The sequence below is a fragment of the Musca autumnalis genome, unplaced genomic scaffold, assembly GCF_047663935.1.
Source record: "Musca autumnalis isolate F117 unplaced genomic scaffold, ASM4766393v1 scaffold_1, whole genome shotgun sequence".
Classification (NCBI taxonomy): domain Eukaryota; kingdom Metazoa; phylum Arthropoda; class Insecta; order Diptera; family Muscidae; genus Musca; species Musca autumnalis.
In genome coordinates, this window is record NW_027411644.1 from 299,135,919 (window position 1) to 299,155,276 (window position 19,358).

General features: G+C 38.1%; 2 long non-coding RNA genes across 2 annotated transcripts; both read right to left on the bottom strand.

Annotated features, from left to right (window-relative positions):
* Window positions 1–2,661: 2,661 nt before the first annotated feature.
* LOC141389804 (uncharacterized) lies at window positions 2,662–4,127 on the bottom strand. The gene is made up of 2 exons (XR_012409178.1): window positions 3,734–4,127; window positions 2,662–3,656 (listed from the first exon to the last, which is right to left on the bottom strand). It is a non-coding gene; the product is annotated as an uncharacterized lncRNA (long non-coding RNA).
* A 7,428-nt stretch (window positions 4,128–11,555) lies between these two features.
* Window positions 11,556–13,021, bottom strand: LOC141389805 (uncharacterized). Its single transcript, XR_012409179.1, has 2 exons — window positions 12,628–13,021; window positions 11,556–12,550 (listed from the first exon to the last, which is right to left on the bottom strand). It is a non-coding gene; the product is annotated as an uncharacterized lncRNA (long non-coding RNA).
* Window positions 13,022–19,358: the final 6,337 nt, after the last annotated feature.

The following is a 19,358-nucleotide window of genomic DNA, read 5'->3' on the forward strand; positions in this document are numbered from 1 at the left end:
GACTGAATATCTGAGTGTCTGGTGGATAGTATACAAATGTCGTCCGCGTAGTTTAGATCCTCAACGTGACTGCTTAAAGTCCATTGGATACCACGACGGTTATCTGCAATTGTTTCCTTATATAAATTGCCCTTGATACGAACGTATGAAGCTAAAGTGTGGTTAACTGAGTAGTTTTTGTTCTCAATTGTTAATGCAGCAAACTCGTATCTCAATAAATGCGTCTAGTGCTTAAACGGAAAGAGATTAATATATTATTATTACTAATATGCATAGATGCATCAATTCCTTTAATGTCGCTGCACATACGGAGCGTTGAGCGTTACAACAACCACATGAAAACTTCAAGAACAAACTTGCCATCACTTACACATTTTTCATGTGGTTGTTGTTTTCAAAGCGCAACTCGTCACGAGTCGTCACACATCGGATCGTATGTATTTTGCCCATAATAATTGCCTTTTACACTTTTATCTGTCCACGTCACACATCCGATCGTATGTATTTGGCCCATAATAATTGCCTTTTACACTTTCATCCAAACATCGATGTATCAAAAAAATCGTTTGTCTCTCCTGAAAAGTTGTATTTTTTAAAATACGAGGTTGAGAAAGTATGGCATTTGTTTGGAAACCAATACTTCCTGAGATATGGATCAGATAAATCCCCACCAGAAATGACACAAAACTTTACACAAACGTTGGACGTGTTTTCAGCTTAAGGAACACTGTATGCGATACAAACAAGACAAATGCTGAAAACTACTAAAACTTCGTTCGTCACCCACAAACATTCTATTAATAGTGCGTTTGCATTTGAACGGATTTAGTAAACTTACTGGGTTTCATATGTCAATTGCATAGCTTATACGTCAGATAAATCCTCATAAAGAAGATAAACCCGGCTAAAAGTTCTAATGCAAACGGCGTTTAATATTTAAAATTAGCAATTTATTCATCCATTTCGGTTCTCCAATCCTGAGGGTATTTAGTAGAGTTGTGTCGTTCATGAACAAACCGGTTCCAAGGAACGATTCCGTGAAAAGAACAAACGGATCCGTATCTACCACATTCGTTTATGTCGTTCATTTAGATCCCTGATGACCAAGACATTGCTGCTTACAACATTAGCAGCAGAACACCTTAATTAGTTTTACACAAGATCTATTAATAAGGTCACGTAAAGTGACCAGCTGACAGGTTTCAATCTGTCAAAATATATTTGTTTATATTTTCAATTCGCCGCGAAGAAAATGTCAAAATGAAATATTTTACAGTTATGTTGAAAATGGTATACACAATTTAAAATTGTTAGCGAATAAAAATAATGTGTTTTTGCAGATCTATTAATATTAAAAATACATTTTTTTTGCGCAAGATCTATTAATAATAAAGTGTTTTGACATCCAAAATGTCCAATCCTTTCTCCGGATGTAATTTGCTCCACACTGGCCATTCATTTTTGGGCTCGTGCGCACGGAAATTTTTCCAATTATGGTCCTCAGAGCCCTCCGGGTTCTATTTTTTTCAAAATCAGTTATTTCAAAGGAAAACCAACATTTTTTTTCTATTTTTGTTAATTTGGATTCCTATATTTCAATGCTCACACGATTTGTTTTGATTTTCATATGTTGACGCTTAAGAAATTCGCCTCAAAAAAACTGTAAACAAGGGCGAAATACGTTTTCGCCCTAATTACAATTTTTGACAGATTGAAGAAGTCAAACTGTTGCATTTGAGCCAATTCGCCACTTACGTGACCTTATTAATAGATCTTGGTTTTAAACAAAAATTCTACTTACACAAGCTGCCTTAGCGCAAGCATCACAAATTTGCACACATAAAAAAATCAATGATTCAGTTAGCTCCTATCGTTCAGTAAATCATATTGCTTCTTTCGTTCATATTCAAAACCACCACCACGTTCAGAAAACCAACTCCATTTTTATGCACACGAACAAACTCACACACGCTGCGTTAGCGCAAGCATCACAAATTATCACACACAACACAATCAATGGTCCAGTTAGCTGATATCGTTCAATAGGTCATGTCGTTCAGTAGCTCATATCGTTCAGTAGATCATATCGTTCATCTCGTTATTTTAGCTTCCCTGGTTCTTTTTGCTTCTTTCGTTCATATTCAAAATCACCACCACCACGTTCAGAAAACCACCACAATTTTTTGCACACAAACAAACTCACACAAGCTGCGTTAACGCAAGCATCACAAACTGACACACACAAAACAATCAATGTAGAAAAGAGGAACCATGAACGATATTTAAAAGAGAATTATGGACTAAAATGTTTTATTGAATGATGTTATGACCCCATACGGGTGCTAATTTGGATCTTCCGGTAGCTCCTCGGTAACCTCTCAGGGCGATTCTTAACCCATCCAACTAAAACCCAGGGCCTAACATCATATTTTGATACATTACCACAAGAACAAACACATGACAATACACTAAACACTTACGGAGAACACTCTTGGAGAATAGGATCGATTGGTGGCCACGATCCACACTCGACCCACCCATCCGTGGTCCATATAGATTCCTACCTCATTTTTGTTATGGACCCCATTAGCTCCCTCTACCCATACACCTCCCTCATGCAGCCCCTTCCCTCCCTAAAATAACAACACTATTCCATATTCATTTTCTTATCAATACTCAAAAATCAAACATTTTTATTATATAAAACATAAGTCTATAATTAATAGATTATTCTTAATCCTAACAGTCAATAAAACATGATAACGACTTGTCGTGAAACAAAAAAAATTAATATCAAAAATCTTTACTTTCTTTACTCGAAATTTGGAACCTACAATCGTACGGAATTGGGGTGGTTTCGGGAAATTTCCCTAATATTTCTTGTAATCTTACTGTCCCTACCTAATCGAGCTCAATTAAGTGGTGATCGTAATATCTGAGACATTCAAAGTCTCTAAACAATTATAGAAAAACCCCTATCTATTACGCTTGTAACGTCCCTCACAATATTTTCAAGAACCAAAAAAGAAATAGATATAACAAAATTAAATACTAATAAAAAAAATTAAATAAATGGTCAAAATTTAAGAGAAACAAATAAACATAAAAATAAACTACATATACTAATAATAATACATATACTTAACTAAAAGATATGAATTTAAAGTTTTCTGGGCGAATTCCGCAAATTTGAGCCTAAAAGTCTGCTTCACATGCAGCGCTCGCACTGATTATATCAGTTTTATTTCTCGTATTCCACTTTGAGTGGCCAACTGACATACGACTATATGATGTGCAGACTATTCTTGCAATTACTGCAGTTTTATTCAAACAGCTGATAGCTGGTCAAAACTGGGTTCGGGACACTGCTACAATACTTAAGCAGCTGTCTTTTAGCACTCAGCACGCAGAGATGTATGTAACAGGGTGTTACGTAATTTGTATCGCCACAGACTGCCAGCGTATGGAGTTGCGGAGCGTAAATTGTCGCATGAAATTTAAATTCTTTGATTTTGCAACTTTTGTTGATAATTTCAGGGGATACAATACGTTTTCCTACCTTGATGTTAGTAGTATTATAAACGGCAATGCTTGATAAATCACTTGAGATCTGATTATGCGTATGACACAGGCACACACTGTGATTCATGGACTACCTATGAACAAAATAAAATTTCCTTAAGCTTTTTGCTCTTTAATTTGTCTTCTTTTTTAAAAAAAACATGACACTCACTTTCTTGATTGTAGTCTACGGCATGAATTTTGGTTGTCACAAGTGTTAAACCTTCAAAGTCTTTTTATTATTCACTCAAGTTTTTATTTTCTACCGTTTTATAGCCAACAATAGCACAACATTTACGTCCGCACTCAGAAAATTCCACTTTAAATATGGATGATTACTCTTCATTTTTACCTTTTATAGGTGCATTTTCCCAAACAGACATTCTTCCAATAAATTATCAGTTTCAACCGTTTTTCTCTTTCTTTCAAACGTATGAATTCAAAATCCCCCATTTTCTAAACATACGCCAAACGCCATGACACCAACCGTTTGCATTCAGCGCTGGCAGTTATAATTATTTGGGCTACCCTGTACTGTTTAGTACGGTTGAATTTGACAGCTGGTCTGCAAACTCAAGTTGACAGCTGACATCAAAACATTTGTGCAGCCAACCACCACATACATTTATTGAACTTTCGTCTCCCTACATAACAAAACAAATTTTGATCAACAATCGGAAAGAAACTCAACTAAAAATTGCCCACATCCTCATCAAACCAAGAACTGGAGGTTTTCATGGGGTATTAGGCAAACCTGGCTTTCGTCACAATTCCATCTCTACGTTGTTCAACATTTTTTTTTTTTATCGGTTGGAATATGTGCGTGTGTGTAGGTGGCCTCCATATTGCCGGCCGCAAAAATAAACAAACTACAAGAAAATTTTATTTATTTTTTTCCCGTACAAACATAAGCTGGAAAAGATGCATTTTTTTTATAATTATGCCCATCCCGACATGAGCTGATTGCTGCTAGGCCATCCATCCTTAAGGTTTGTCCCCATTGGTTTTAACCAAGCATTTGTATGTGTGTTTGCATACAACCAGCTTGATCATTCACAATAGTGCTGTTTTTGTGAAGAAAACCAAAACAAACATATTCTGACCAGAATTAATTTAGTTCATCTGTGTTTTTTGGTGGATTTTAGATGCATTGGTCTGTGTTTGTCTTCTGTGCCGCCTTCCTGGACTGATGCAGCGAAGGGTCGCTCCTGAAACACGCTTCCGCCTCAATGCCAAGAAAGCTAATCCATTTCCCACACAGTGTAACCACTTTAGGGTGATGGATTTTTTTTAATAATTGAATTGTCTCGGTCTAATACCCGTCCCGCAACAAAACTCCGGCTATTACGAGCCTGCGCAGGAAGAACCGGTGTGCGGAGGGTTTGTTCGTCTCTGATAGGGATTGGTAATCGCCTCAAAAAGGCAGAACTATGAACAAATCGTGATTCTAATTATGCATGCGTCCCAACGTGGGGAACTCCCACACCCTGAGGTCTCATTGGCCGGGCATAAAAACATATTTTAGGGAAGTATAGTGTAATTTTGACAAATTATGTGATCATTTACTTTGGGTATATGTTATTTTCCAGACCCCCTAGTGGATTCAACCTTGTGATTTGACGGCCCGAGTTTTATTGCTTCGACTGCTTTGGGTTCGTATTGTTCCCAGGATCTGCTGGTAAGTTCCTTTGCTTATTTTCTTAGAACTATGACATATAGGACATGCACCAAAAATAATTACTTGTATAATTAAATCAAATAATTACCTATCCTATATTGCACATAGTTACTAATACTAATATCACAGTCGTTTTCGTTTGCCATAAAACAGCCTATCACAGTTGGTTATCACCTCTTGAGGTCCTTGGCATGAGCTATACCTAACGGCCGACCTTGAAGGTCCTCAAGCTCATACATGTTATTGCCAATCGTTTTCGATATTCTACATTTCGTGAATTTTCGCGCAAATTTCGCGTTAATGTTCTTTTGGAAGTCGCTTAATACATAGTTTCGGCGAAAAACTTCCTGCCCAGGCATGAACCTTGTTACCTTGACCCTCTGGTTATACCTTTTCGCACTTGCTTCATATGCATTATGCATATTTTGTTTAATTTTTTCCCGAATTAACTGCAAACGATCGCTTTTATCTATATTAAGGATCTCGTGGTCAGTTAAAGATTTTAATTTCTTGGCCAAATCATAATCAGTTCCTTTCAGGAACATGTGATAGCCGAATAAGGCAAAAAAGGGTGTTACACCGGTGGCCGAATGTACTGCCGTTCGCAGCGCACATTCGATCTCCGTTAAATAGAGATCCCAATCCCTATGATCTTTCTCCATATATGCACGAATCGCCGCCAGAACGGATTGATTAACCCGTTCTGAGGCGTTCGATTGGGGTGAGTATGGGGCCGTTTGTAAATGTTTTATTTGGTATGCCGTTATCAGATCTTTAAATTGTTTGGAGACAAATTGTGCCCCATTATCACTATGGATAGTTTCTGGGACACCGAACTTCCTAAATACCTCTTCCACCAAAAACTTGACTACATTATTTGCAGTCGCTTCTTTCATGGATTTCAAGAACACGAACTTCGAAAAGTGGTCTACTACTATGAAAATATAAGCATTGCCACTCTTCGAACGTGGGTATTTCCCCAAAAAATCAATATAAAGCTTTTGGAAAGGTCGTTCGGTTTTAACTTCGTTTCCGATGGTGGTTTGGGTATTATAGTTTGCGTTTTTAGTCTCTTTGCACGTCGTGCATTTGCCTACATATTGACGCACTTGTGACGTCATATTGGGCCAATAATATTTTTCTCTTAGGCGACCAAGTGTTTTTGCAATACCACAGTGGGCTGAAGTGGGCAAATCATGTGCCTTTTGTATCAGATCGTGAGTTAAAGATTCTGGAACCCACAATCTCCATTCATATTCCCCAAACTCATCTTCATTATTCGGTCTCATTCTCTTGTATACTAGCCCTCCTTGAACCTTAAGATCCGGTAGCCTCTCCTTATTGTCTAGTATTGTTTTCTTCAATTCTTCATAACAGTCTTTTTGAAACTCATTCATGTCAAAGTCGAGGATTTTGTCCATTTCAAGCTCCTCAATCGTTGGAAGCCTCGACAAGGTGTCTGCCACTACATTGTCTTTCCCCTTTCTGTGTTCTATCTCGAAGCGGTAATGCTGTAACTGGAGTGACCAACGGGCGAGACGACCGCTCAAGTCTTTCAAGTTCATTAACCATTGGAGGCTAGCATGGTCTGTTATGACAGTAAAGTCCATTAATTCGACATAAGGTCGGAACTTCTTCACTGCCATAACAGCCGCTAGACACTCCTTTTCGGTTACACTGTAATTTTTTTGACTTGAGTTTAACTTCTGGGAGTAAAAAGCGATCGGGTGCTCGTCTCCGTGGTCACTCAGCTGGAACAGTACGGCCCCGATACCGTATTCCGAGGCATCACACTGAATGTAGAACCTCTTCTTAAAATCTGCATGTCTAAGCACAGGGGCACTTATTAATGCTCTTTTCAAATTGTCAAAGGCTGTAATGGCTTCTTTGCTCATAGTGAATTTTTTGTTCTTCTTTAACATGTCCGTCAGTGGGGCAGAGATGGTCGCAAAATCTCGGATGAACCGACGGTACCATCCTGCCGTTCCCAAGAAACTGCGAACTTCTCTAGGATTTCTGGGTACCGCTATCTTCTTTATGGCTTCCACCTTTTCGGGGTCTGTCTTCAACATTCCTCCCCCTATGATAAAACCTAGGTACTTAAGCTCTTGGAAGCAGAATTGTGACTTTTTAAGTCCAATGGTTAAATTTGCATTTTTGAGGCATTGTGCAACTTCCTTTAAAAGTTCTAAATGCTGCTCAAAGTCGCTTGAAATGACCAAGAGGTCATCGAGATAGACGAAGACGTTTTCCTTCAATCTGCTGGGGACGACCTTGTCCATTAGCCGGCACAATCTTTGCGCAGCATTGCATAAGCCAAAGGGCATTACGCGAAACTGGTACAAAGGTCGTCCCAGTACAGTAAAGGCCGTGTACTTCTTGCTGTCTTCGTCTAACTCGATTTGCCAGAAGGCAAATTTCAAGTCGACACTACTGATAAAAACCGTTTCATCAATCCTACTGAGTATTCCGTCGATGTTCTGGAGAGGATAAGCATCCTTCTCCGTTAATCGATTCAACTTCCTAGCATCGAGGCAGAAACGATTCTTCCCGGGCTTCCTCACCACGGTGGTTCGGTTGCTCCAGGGACTCTCGCTTTCCTCTATAACCTTAAGTTGGAGCATCTTATCAACCTCTTCGTAAGTAATTGCTTGGACAGCAGGCGACATAGGATAATGTCTATCCTTCACCGGCTCTGCCCCCTCTATCAACTTAATGGTATGTTTTTCGAGCTTGGTTCTTCCTAAACCTTTCTCTTCAAACGTATCAAATTCCTTTATGACGTCATTAAGTTTTGCTTTTTGGTCTTCTGTGAGGTTATGTGGTTTAAGCCGATGTTCAGTGCTAGAAGTTGTGAATTCTTCAGTCACTTTTTCTATATCCAATTCGCTAATTTTCAATACCTCTGGGACTAGGTCAAACTCTTGCCAAAAATCTATTCCTAGATACAACATTTGCTCCAGATCTGGACATAAATAGATGGTCATATATCGTCGTTTTTGATTGAAATCTACCTCACATTCTATCTTTCCCAGAACTCTAAAACTACGACCACTTGCTGTCGTCACGTTATGGAAAACAGGTATAATATCCATACCCAAATCGTCTACCAATTCTCGACAATCTTTTCCCAATAAGCTGACCGAAGCCCCACTGTCCAGTAACCCTTTTAAAATTCTTCCTTTTATTCCGATTTCCACATACATTCTGGGATCATTTTTATTTGACTCAGCTCGAGTAATTGATTCTGCCATTAATCGTTTCATCTTTCGTTTTTCAGTGGTCTTGTGTCGAATTTTTAATATTCGCTTCGGGACATGGGGTTCAGTTGAAGATTCCCCAAAAATTCTGGCCCTTGTTTCTTCGTAGTTCTTTTTTCGATCTTCTAGTGATAAATAATGTCTCTGACCTGGATATACTACTTTGTCCTTATTTCCTATATCTTTTTCTTTTATTTCTTCCAGGATTTGTCGTGGCTTTATTTTTATTGGGCTGTATTCTCGGGGTCCTCTCTCGGACGTGTCTCCCCCGTCGTCTCCACGCCCCTCTTGGAGTTTCCCGACTGACAATTTGGGCAATGAGGAGTTGTGGTCCTCGGCCTACCACACCTATAACAAAAGAGTTTCCGTTCTGTGGATGGGCATTCTACAAACATATGTCCTGTCATTCGGCAATTCCAACACACAATTACTCGATTCTGCTGCTGGTTTAGACGCACTGCTGAAACTTTTTCCACAACTGTCTCTGGGGAATTTGGCTCTTCATAGTCGTATTCGTCGAAAACTACCTCGTTTACTTGCCTTCCCATACGTTGCTGAGGCTGAATCGGCCTGGAATCGCGTTTTGGGAAGTTCTTTTCGGCTCCTTTACATTCCTCCCTCAACCTCTCAACAGTGGCTATTTGCATGGGGTAAACAATCATCTTAATATTTTCTTTGACATTAACTTTTATCATATTTACCATATCTAGGTCTGTTATAGGATGAACTAAACGCGATCTTAACTGACCCATGACATGAAAATATGCATCGATGGTTTCGTTTGGCAGCTGTTTGCGCTCTACCAAATCACGCATAGCTTCGAATGACGATTTGGTATTTCGATATTGGACCAATAATGCGTCTTTTAATTGTATCCACGAAGTGAATGTGCGCATCTTTTGCGTCTGCCAGAACCACTCTAGCACGGGCCCCGATATTAAAATCCGGAAATCCCTCAGAATTTCGTCCCAGGGGATCCCATACTGAGCTTGCAGACTTTCCAACCTAAATATGAATTCTTCAACAGTGAGCTTCTGCGAATTCCCGTCAAAGTTAATGCCAAATTTGTCCACCCTAATCCTGATCATGTCGTTATGGAACAATGGTGGATAGCAATTTCCATTGGAAGAAGATGTTCCCGATGGTGGAACACTAGAATGAGAGGCCCCATTCGACACCTCTGGCAACTGCGGTGGAGGGATGTTTTCATTAGCCCGTGAAGTACTGGGCATGGAAGCTGTTTCCTTATTATTCATACTCATACTTTGAACGGTTTTAACTAAGGTATCTAATGTCCTTTTCATGTCGCTTATCTCATTGCTAATGATCTTTTTCATCTTTGTTTCTAGGTATTTGTCAGTTGGTTGTCGTGATTGGTCTGGAGTTGAGAACCTCTCAGCCCCATTATCCGCTCCCACATGCGCCTGTGGTGGAGGTTGCGTGTTCACATTATCCTGTCCTGACCGCTGAATTATCGTAGCAGATAAGTCCCTGATTGTCCCATCTAAGTTTACAGTATTAATTTGGTTTTCTGCCATTTTTTTCTTTTTAGGTGCAAGGTTATGATGTTCGTTATTTGTACCGAAAGTTGGTGGCAAATTTCTTTTGCTGGCCGATCGCGTTAGCATGCCCCTTAAAACCGTCCCTAGTTATACTTTCCTAGCAGTTAATAACTAAGATTGGAAGAATGTTCTGTCTGCGAGAATCTATTTTCACCTATAGTCAACTTAACAAGTGCTTACTGTACTGGTTGTGCTAAAATCGCTATTTTGAAAACTTGATTAAAAACCTTTAAAACTATTATATTCTGTCAATCTTGTGATATAGACTATTTCTGTAAATGTCATGTATATAGAAACACTTAAGGTTCTTTTTATATCTGCATTCACTTTTTTCTATCCCTTAGCTATCTAAATATATTATTTTCAAATTTAATGTAATTAATTTTTTTCATTTAATAAGGGAGTATAGGCTGTTTTTTTCAGAGGGGGTTGTATGTTAGGAGTTATTGATCATGTTGCAATACCAACAATCATTATTCACTTTAACAAAAATCATCATTAGCTTGTTGTATTAAAACTCACTAGCATTTGGCTCTGTGATGAATTTTTGAATTGGTATTTGCAACACCGATTTTTATTGTACATACTTTTTTTCAATGAGTGTAACTTATTCTCCAAAAATGCCCTAGTCAACATATACATATACTAAACGAAATACCCCTTTTTGGATAGTAATCCCATGGCAATATTTTCCTATACTTTAAAAAAAAACAAGCTTTCATGAGTTTCTGGTAAATGACACTCTGTCTTACGGTCATAGTGGTTCCCGCAACGGCTATCACTTTTTCCATACAACTATCCTATATCAGGGTACCCTACAAGACAAAACAAAATCTACTCTTAACAAAGCACAGGTCGATACAAACATTCATAGTTACAAAAAAGACAACTAGAGATTGCACATGACCCTTAAAGGAAGTCTATCCTAAAACTAATATACCTATATCTAATATTGCACATTTATACAGAGCCTATATCGATAGACCTGGCTGCAATATAGACTAGACAAGATTAGCTTTGGACTAGATCTTTTGGTCTATTTATTCTATTTTGGGCTATTTCTAAGTGCCTCGCTTTTCTGCACTTACGCTTTCTCTTACTCCTATTACAATCTACTTAGACCTAGGAGGTACGTTTGATTTGGGCGCCATTTCTGTTATGACCCCATACGGGTGCTAATTTGGATCTTCCGGTAGCTCCTCGGTAACCTCTCAGGGCGATTCTTAACCCATCCAACTAAAACCCAGGGCCTAACATCATATTTTGATACATTACCACAAGAACAAACACATGACAATACACTAAACACTTACGGAGAACACTCTTGGAGAATAGGATCGATTGGTGGCCACGATCCACACTCGACCCACCCATCCGTGGTCCATATAGATTCCTACCTCATTTTTGTTATGGACCCCATTAGCTCCCTCTACCCATACACCTCCCTCATGCAGCCCCTTCCCTCCCTAAAATAACAACACTATTCCATATTCATTTTCTTATCAATACTCAAAAATCAAACATTTTTATTATATAAAACATAAGTCTATAATTAATAGATTATTCTTAATCCTAACAGTCAATAAAACATGATAACGACTTGTCGTGAAACAAAAAAAATTAATATCAAAAATCTTTACTTTCTTTACTCGAAATTTGGAACCTACAATCGTACGGAATTGGGGTGGTTTCGGGAAATTTCCCTAATATTTCTTGTAATCTTACTGTCCCTACCTAATCGAGCTCAATTAAGTGGTGATCGTAATATCTGAGACATTCAAAGTCTCTAAACAATTATAGAAAAACCCCTATCTATTACGCTTGTAACGTCCCTCACAATATTTTCAAGAACCAAAAAAGAAATAGATATAACAAAATTAAATACTAATAAAAAAAATTAAATAAATGGTCAAAATTTAAGAGAAACAAATAAACATAAAAATAAACTACATATACTAATAATAATACATATACTTAACTAAAAGATATGAATTTAAAGTTTTCTGGGCGAATTCCGCAAATTTGAGCCTAAAAGTCTGCTTCACATGCAGCGCTCGCACTGATTATATCAGTTTTATTTCTCGTATTCCACTTTGAGTGGCCAACTGACATACGACTATATGATGTGCAGACTATTCTTGCAATTACTGCAGTTTTATTCAAACAGCTGATAGCTGGTCAAAACTGGGTTCGGGACACTGCTACAATACTTAAGCAGCTGTCTTTTAGCACTCAGCACGCAGAGATGTATGTAACAGGGTGTTACGTAATTTGTATCGCCACAGACTGCCAGCGTATGGAGTTGCGGAGCGTAAATTGTCGCATGAAATTTAAATTCTTTGATTTTGCAACTTTTGTTGATAATTTCAGGGGATACAATACGTTTTCCTACCTTGATGTTAGTAGTATTATAAACGGCAATGCTTGATAAATCACTTGAGATCTGATTATGCGTATGACACAGGCACACACTGTGATTCATGGACTACCTATGAACAAAATAAAATTTCCTTAAGCTTTTTGCTCTTTAATTTGTCTTCTTTTTTAAAAAAAACATGACACTCACTTTCTTGATTGTAGTCTACGGCATGAATTTTGGTTGTCACAAGTGTTAAACCTTCAAAGTCTTTTTATTATTCACTCAAGTTTTTATTTTCTACCGTTTTATAGCCAACAATAGCACAACATTTACGTCCGCACTCAGAAAATTCCACTTTAAATATGGATGATTACTCTTCATTTTTACCTTTTATAGGTGCATTTTCCCAAACAGACATTCTTCCAATAAATTATCAGTTTCAACCGTTTTTCTCTTTCTTTCAAACGTATGAATTCAAAATCCCCCATTTTCTAAACATACGCCAAACGCCATGACACCAACCGTTTGCATTCAGCGCTGGCAGTTATAATTATTTGGGCTACCCTGTACTGTTTAGTACGGTTGAATTTGACAGCTGGTCTGCAAACTCAAGTTGACAGCTGACATCAAAACATTTGTGCAGCCAACCACCACATACATTTATTGAACTTTCGTCTCCCTACATAACAAAACAAATTTTGATCAACAATCGGAAAGAAACTCAACTAAAAATTGCCCACATCCTCATCAAACCAAGAACTGGAGGTTTTCATGGGGTATTAGGCAAACCTGGCTTTCGTCACAATTCCATCTCTACGTTGTTCAACATTTTTTTTTTTTATCGGTTGGAATATGTGCGTGTGTGTAGGTGGCCTCCATATTGCCGGCCGCAAAAATAAACAAACTACAAGAAAATTTTATTTATTTTTTTCCCGTACAAACATAAGCTGGAAAAGATGCATTTTTTTTATAATTATGCCCATCCCGACATGAGCTGATTGCTGCTAGGCCATCCATCCTTAAGGTTTGTCCCCATTGGTTTTAACCAAGCATTTGTATGTGTGTTTGCATACAACCAGCTTGATCATTCACAATAGTGCTGTTTTTGTGAAGAAAACCAAAACAAACATATTCTGACCAGAATTAATTTAGTTCATCTGTGTTTTTTGGTGGATTTTAGATGCATTGGTCTGTGTTTGTCTTCTGTGCCGCCTTCCTGGACTGATGCAGCGAAGGGTCGCTCCTGAAACACGCTTCCGCCTCAATGCCAAGAAAGCTAATCCATTTCCCACACAGTGTAACCACTTTAGGGTGATGGATTTTTTTTAATAATTGAATTGTCTCGGTCTAATACCCGTCCCGCAACAATGAAAAAGAGCCAACGAACGAAGTGAAAGACCCGAATCTTTTTTATGAACGGAATGAAAAAGATCGATCCGCTCAATGAACGAGATTGCCCAACACTACCCTACACCACTAACCCTGAGTATAAGCTTTTGACTGGTAAAATTCAAAATATTAAAATTTGAGATAGCTTAGCGCCTTTGCTCTGAATGTCTTCATTAATACACGTCGATTTTGTTGAAACGCATTTAAGTGCATCGACAGTACAACCCAAATAAAAAATGGAATAGTGGGATGTATGCCAACCATCAATAGGCTTCTTTCTGTTTGAGACTCCCATCAACCCCCAAAATTTCGTGAGGATCCGATCAAAATTTCGTAGTGTGATTGCACAAAAATGGAAAAAGGGATGCATTACCGACTATTGCGATATCTCTGTTGTTTGACCACCTATGACAACACACATCGTTGTAAAGGTGATATTTTCTACTTTCCTTGCCAGGTTTTGCTTTCGATATACCTCTTACAGAAGGGAGATATTAACTTTGAAATGAAACGTTGGCCTTTTTTCCAAATATTTTTGTTTCTCACATTCCGACTCCTGAATAATATCCGACCATTATCAAAAATCAAAAGTTTTTTTCCTCTGTGGGACCCCCAATAACACCCAAAATTTCGTGACGATCCAATTAAAATTTCGACCTGTAGCGTGATTTCCAAAAAAGTGGAAAAATGGGATGTATTACCGACTATTGCGATATCTCCGTTATTTGGATACCTACGCCAACCTGCTTTACATCATTGTAATGATGGGATTTTTTACTTTCATTGTCAGACTTTGGTTTTGGAAGGTCCGGAACCAAAGCTGTGATATTCGTCATTATTATTAAAATCGCAAAAATGTAAAGTTGTGTTCTATTAGCGGCTTTTGCGATATCATCTTTGTTTGACCACCTACGACAACCTACGTAACATCGTTACAAAGGTGTTTTTTCTACTTTCATCAGCAGGTTTTGCTTTTGATATACCCCTTTTAGAAGCAGAGATATTCGCTTTGAAATAAAACGTTGACTTTTTCTCCAAATAAGTTTTTTGCCCATTCCGACCTCTGAATATTATCCGACCATCACCAAAATCAATAGGCTTCTTTCTCTGTAGGATCCCCATTAGCCCCCAAAATTTCGTGACGATCCGATTAAAATTGCGACCTGTAGCGTGATTACAAAAAAATGAAAAAATGGGATGTATTGCCGACTATTGTGATATCTCCGTTATGTGGCCACCTACGCCAACCTACTTTACATCACTGTAAAGATGGGCCACCGTGGTGCAATGGTTAGCACGTCCGCCTTGCACTCAGAAGGTCTGCGGTTCGAATCCCAGGCCAAGCAACATCAAATTTTCAACGGTGGCAAAACTCCCCCTCAGTAATGCTGGCGACATTTCCTGAGTATTTAAGCCTTGAAAAACTTCTCTACAAGTGGTGTCGTAAGACACGCCGTTCGGACTCGGCAATAAAAAGTAGGTCCCATATCATTGAGCTAATATGAATCGGCGTGCACTCATTGATATGAGAGAAGTCTCCCTTGTCCCATCTGGGATGTTTGTGGAACAATTATTATTATATTATTATTATATAAAGATGGGATTTTCTACTTTCATAGTCAGACTTTGTTTTTGGAAGATCCCCAACCGAAGCTGTGATATTCGTCATTAAAATCGCAAAAATAAAAAGTTGGGTTCTATTAGCGGCTATTGCGATATATTCGTTGTTTGATCACCTACGAGAACCTACTTTACATCATTAGAAATGCGATATTTTCTACTTTCATGGCCAGGTTCTGCTTTTGGTATACCCCATATTGAAGCTGAGATATTCGCTTTGGAAAAAACGTAGTCTTTTTCTCCAAATAAGTTTTTTGCCCATTACGACCCCTAAATATTATCCGACCATCACCAAAATCAATAGGCTTCTTCATCTGTGTGACCCCTATTAACCCTCAAAATTTCGTGACGATCCGAACAAAATTGCGACCTGTAGCGTGATTTCCAAAAAAGTGGAAAAATGGGATGTATTACCTACTATTGCGGTATCTCCGTTATTTGGTCACCTACGCCGACCTAGTTTACATCATTGTAAAGATGGGATCTTCTACTTTCACAGCCAGGCTTTGCTTTTGGAAAGTCCCCAACCAAAGCTGTGATATTCGTCATTATAATTAAAATTGCAAAAATGAAAATTTGGGTTTTATTTGCGACTATTGTGATATCTTCGTTGTTTGATCACCTACGAGAACCTACTTTACATCATTAGAAAGGCGATATTTTCTACTTTTATTGTCAGGTTTTGCTTTTGGTATACCCCGTATAGAAGCTGAGATATTCGCTTTGGAAAAAAACGTTGTCTTTTTATCCACATAAGTTTTTTGCCCATTCCGACCCCTAAATATTATCCGACTATCACCAAAATAGGCTTCTTCCCCTCCGGGACCCCCATCAACATCCAAAATTTCGTGACGATCCGATCAAAATTGCGACCTGTAGCGTGATTACAAGGTTTAGATGGACAGACGGACGGACTGACGGACGGACACACAGAGCCAGATCGACTCAGCTCGTCGAGACATTCATTTTGGTATATATAAGTATGGGTCTACGTCCATTATTTCGATGCGTTACAAACTTTTTGGCCAAAACCAACTTATAATAATTGTACTGATAAACAAGTAAGAACGGCGTTAAGTTCGGCGGGGCCGAACTTGTTATACCCTCCACCACAAGTTGTATTGAAATAAAATGGAATAATTAGTTTTCCTTCGTGTATGAAGAAGACTTAATACTAAATTTCAGCAATTTCGATAAAACAATGTGAGGCACCATTCTATGGGGGCTATTTCAAAACGTCGATCAATACCGACAAATTTCTGACGGAAAGTTTTTAGGCTCAGAGAAGACTAAGTACCAAATTTCCTATATTACGGTAAGAGAATGTGGCTAAAACCTAAAAAATACCGAAAATCAAGAAGTTAGCTTCTATGCGGATATAGGAAGACGTGGACCTATACTGATAATACTCTTCTGGAATATTTTATAACTCTTGGAAGACGAAATAACGAATTTCAGCCATATCGGTTGGATATTGAAGTCACAATCTTCAGTATTACGAAAATCGGGAGGTACCGTTCTATGGGGGCTATATCGAAACGTGGACCTATACCGACGAATTTTAGTCAGAAATGGGGCAATATGAAAGCGTGGACCTGTACAGACATATTTCTGGCGAACAGTTTTATATCACATTGAAGACTAAATACCAAATTTCAGCCATTTTGGTGGAATATTGAAGACACAACCTTCAAAATACGAAAAATTGGGAGGTACCTTTCCATGGGGGCTATATGAAGGCGTGGACCTATACCGACAAATTTAAAGGGGAAGCTTGAGTACCCCCAACGAAGTCTAAATACCAAATTTCAGCCATTTTGGTGGAATATTGAAGACACAACCTTCAAAATACGAAAAATTGGGAGGTACCGTTCTATGGGGGCTATATGAAGGCATGGACCGATACCGACAAAGTTCTGGGAGAAAGTTTTATACCACCAACGTTGACTAAGTACCAAATTTCAGCCATTTCGGTGTGATAATGAAGCTAAAACCTTCAAAATACCGAAAATCGGGAGGTACCGTTCTATGGGGGCTATATGAAGGTGTGGACCGATACCGACAAAATTCTGGGGGAAAGTTTTATACCCCCAAAGAAGACTACGTACCAAATTTCAGCCATTTTGGTAGGATAATGAAGCTAAAACCTTCAAAATACCAAAAATCGGGAGGTACCGTTCTATGGGGGCTATATGAAGGTGTAGACCGATAACGACGAAATTCGAGGGAAAAGTTTTATACCCCTAAAGAAGACTACGTACCGAATTGCAGCCATTTTGGTAGGATAATGAAGCTAAAACCTTAAAAATACCGAAAATCGGGAGGTACCGTTCTATGGGGGCTATATGAAGGTGTGGACCGATACCGACAAAATTCTGGGGGAAAGTTTTATACCCCTAAAGAAGACTACGTACCAAATTTCAGCCATTTTGGTGGGATAATGAAGCTAAAACCTTAAAAATACCGAAAATCGGGAGGTACCGTTCTATGGGGGCTATATCAAAACGTGGACCGATATATCCCATTTTCAATACCAACCATCCTGCAAGTAATAAAAACTTCTGTACCAAATTTGGACTTTCTATCTTTAAAAATGCGAGCTGTATCTTGATTTCAACAGACAGACAGACGGACGGACGGACGGACAGACGGACATGGTCAAATCGACATAGAATTTTATGCTGATCAATAATATATATACTTTATAGGGTCTCCGACGAATATTTCGATGTGTTACAAACGGAATGACAAATTTAATTATACCCTCCATATGGTGGAGGGTATAAAAATTGTACTGATAACGAAATAGCGTTTTTTAAATAGATTCGGTGGAAAAAGTTTCCGCACCGACTGCGATTACTCAAGCCCTTTTGATATTTTTTCTATTTAAAATTTTAAATTTTCTTTGTTTGAATAAATATTTATAGAAAACAAATACGATTCTCGCAAGCAAAGTCATTAAAGACAGTCTGTAACTTTTGCGAATTCGTTGCAAATGATCTCTTATTCGATAGCTACAATAAATATAAATATAAAAATCGCGAGTTTATAAAAAAAACAAAAAATTGCAATATTGTCAAATGTGCATTATATCGACACCTCCAAATAATAGTATGCTAAGTCTAAAAAGTGAGTTTTGCAGGAGAAGCTCTCAAAGTTTGGAAATTTTTTTGAACTTCAGTACTATGCTAAGTCAATATTTGTTTATAACTTCTGTTCGGATTGACCGATCATTACCAAAATCTGACAGAATTTAAGTCAAAGGACGTTCGACACCTCCAAATAATAGTTTGCTAATTCTGAAAAGCGAGTTTTGCAGGACAAGCTCTAAAAGTTTGGAAATTTCTTTGACCTTCAGTACTATGCTAAGTAAATATTTGTTTATAACTTCTGTTCGGATTGTCCGATTATTACCAAAATTTGACAGAATTTAAGTTAAAGGACGTTAAATATAAAAATGTAAAGAACTTGAAAACATGCTAAGTCGACTTAGCATACTATTATTTGGAGCCGTCGATATGCTCTGGAATATTGCGATTTGATAACAAATTGGTCCAGAATGGTTTGATATTGATATTTACACTAAAAACTATTAATAAGTTATTAGTCGAAGGTCACACTAGAGTGGTTTCATTGAAACTTTTAGGGATTCTTAAATCGAGTTCCCCACTACAGCAACTTCATGATCTTACTCTAGTATGGAAATCGACCTAGGAACCCTGGATTTCATGAAATTGTTTCAATGAAACCATCTAGTTTGACCAAGGACTTACGAAAAGCGTATATGTCATTATAACAAATAAACTTAATCAATGCATTACAGAACTTCAATACATTTGGTGCGGAAACTGTTTTCGCGACAGATAAAAAATGACACCGTATTTCACAGAAGCTTTTCATTCTCTACACGGATATGCGGTGGTATTTTT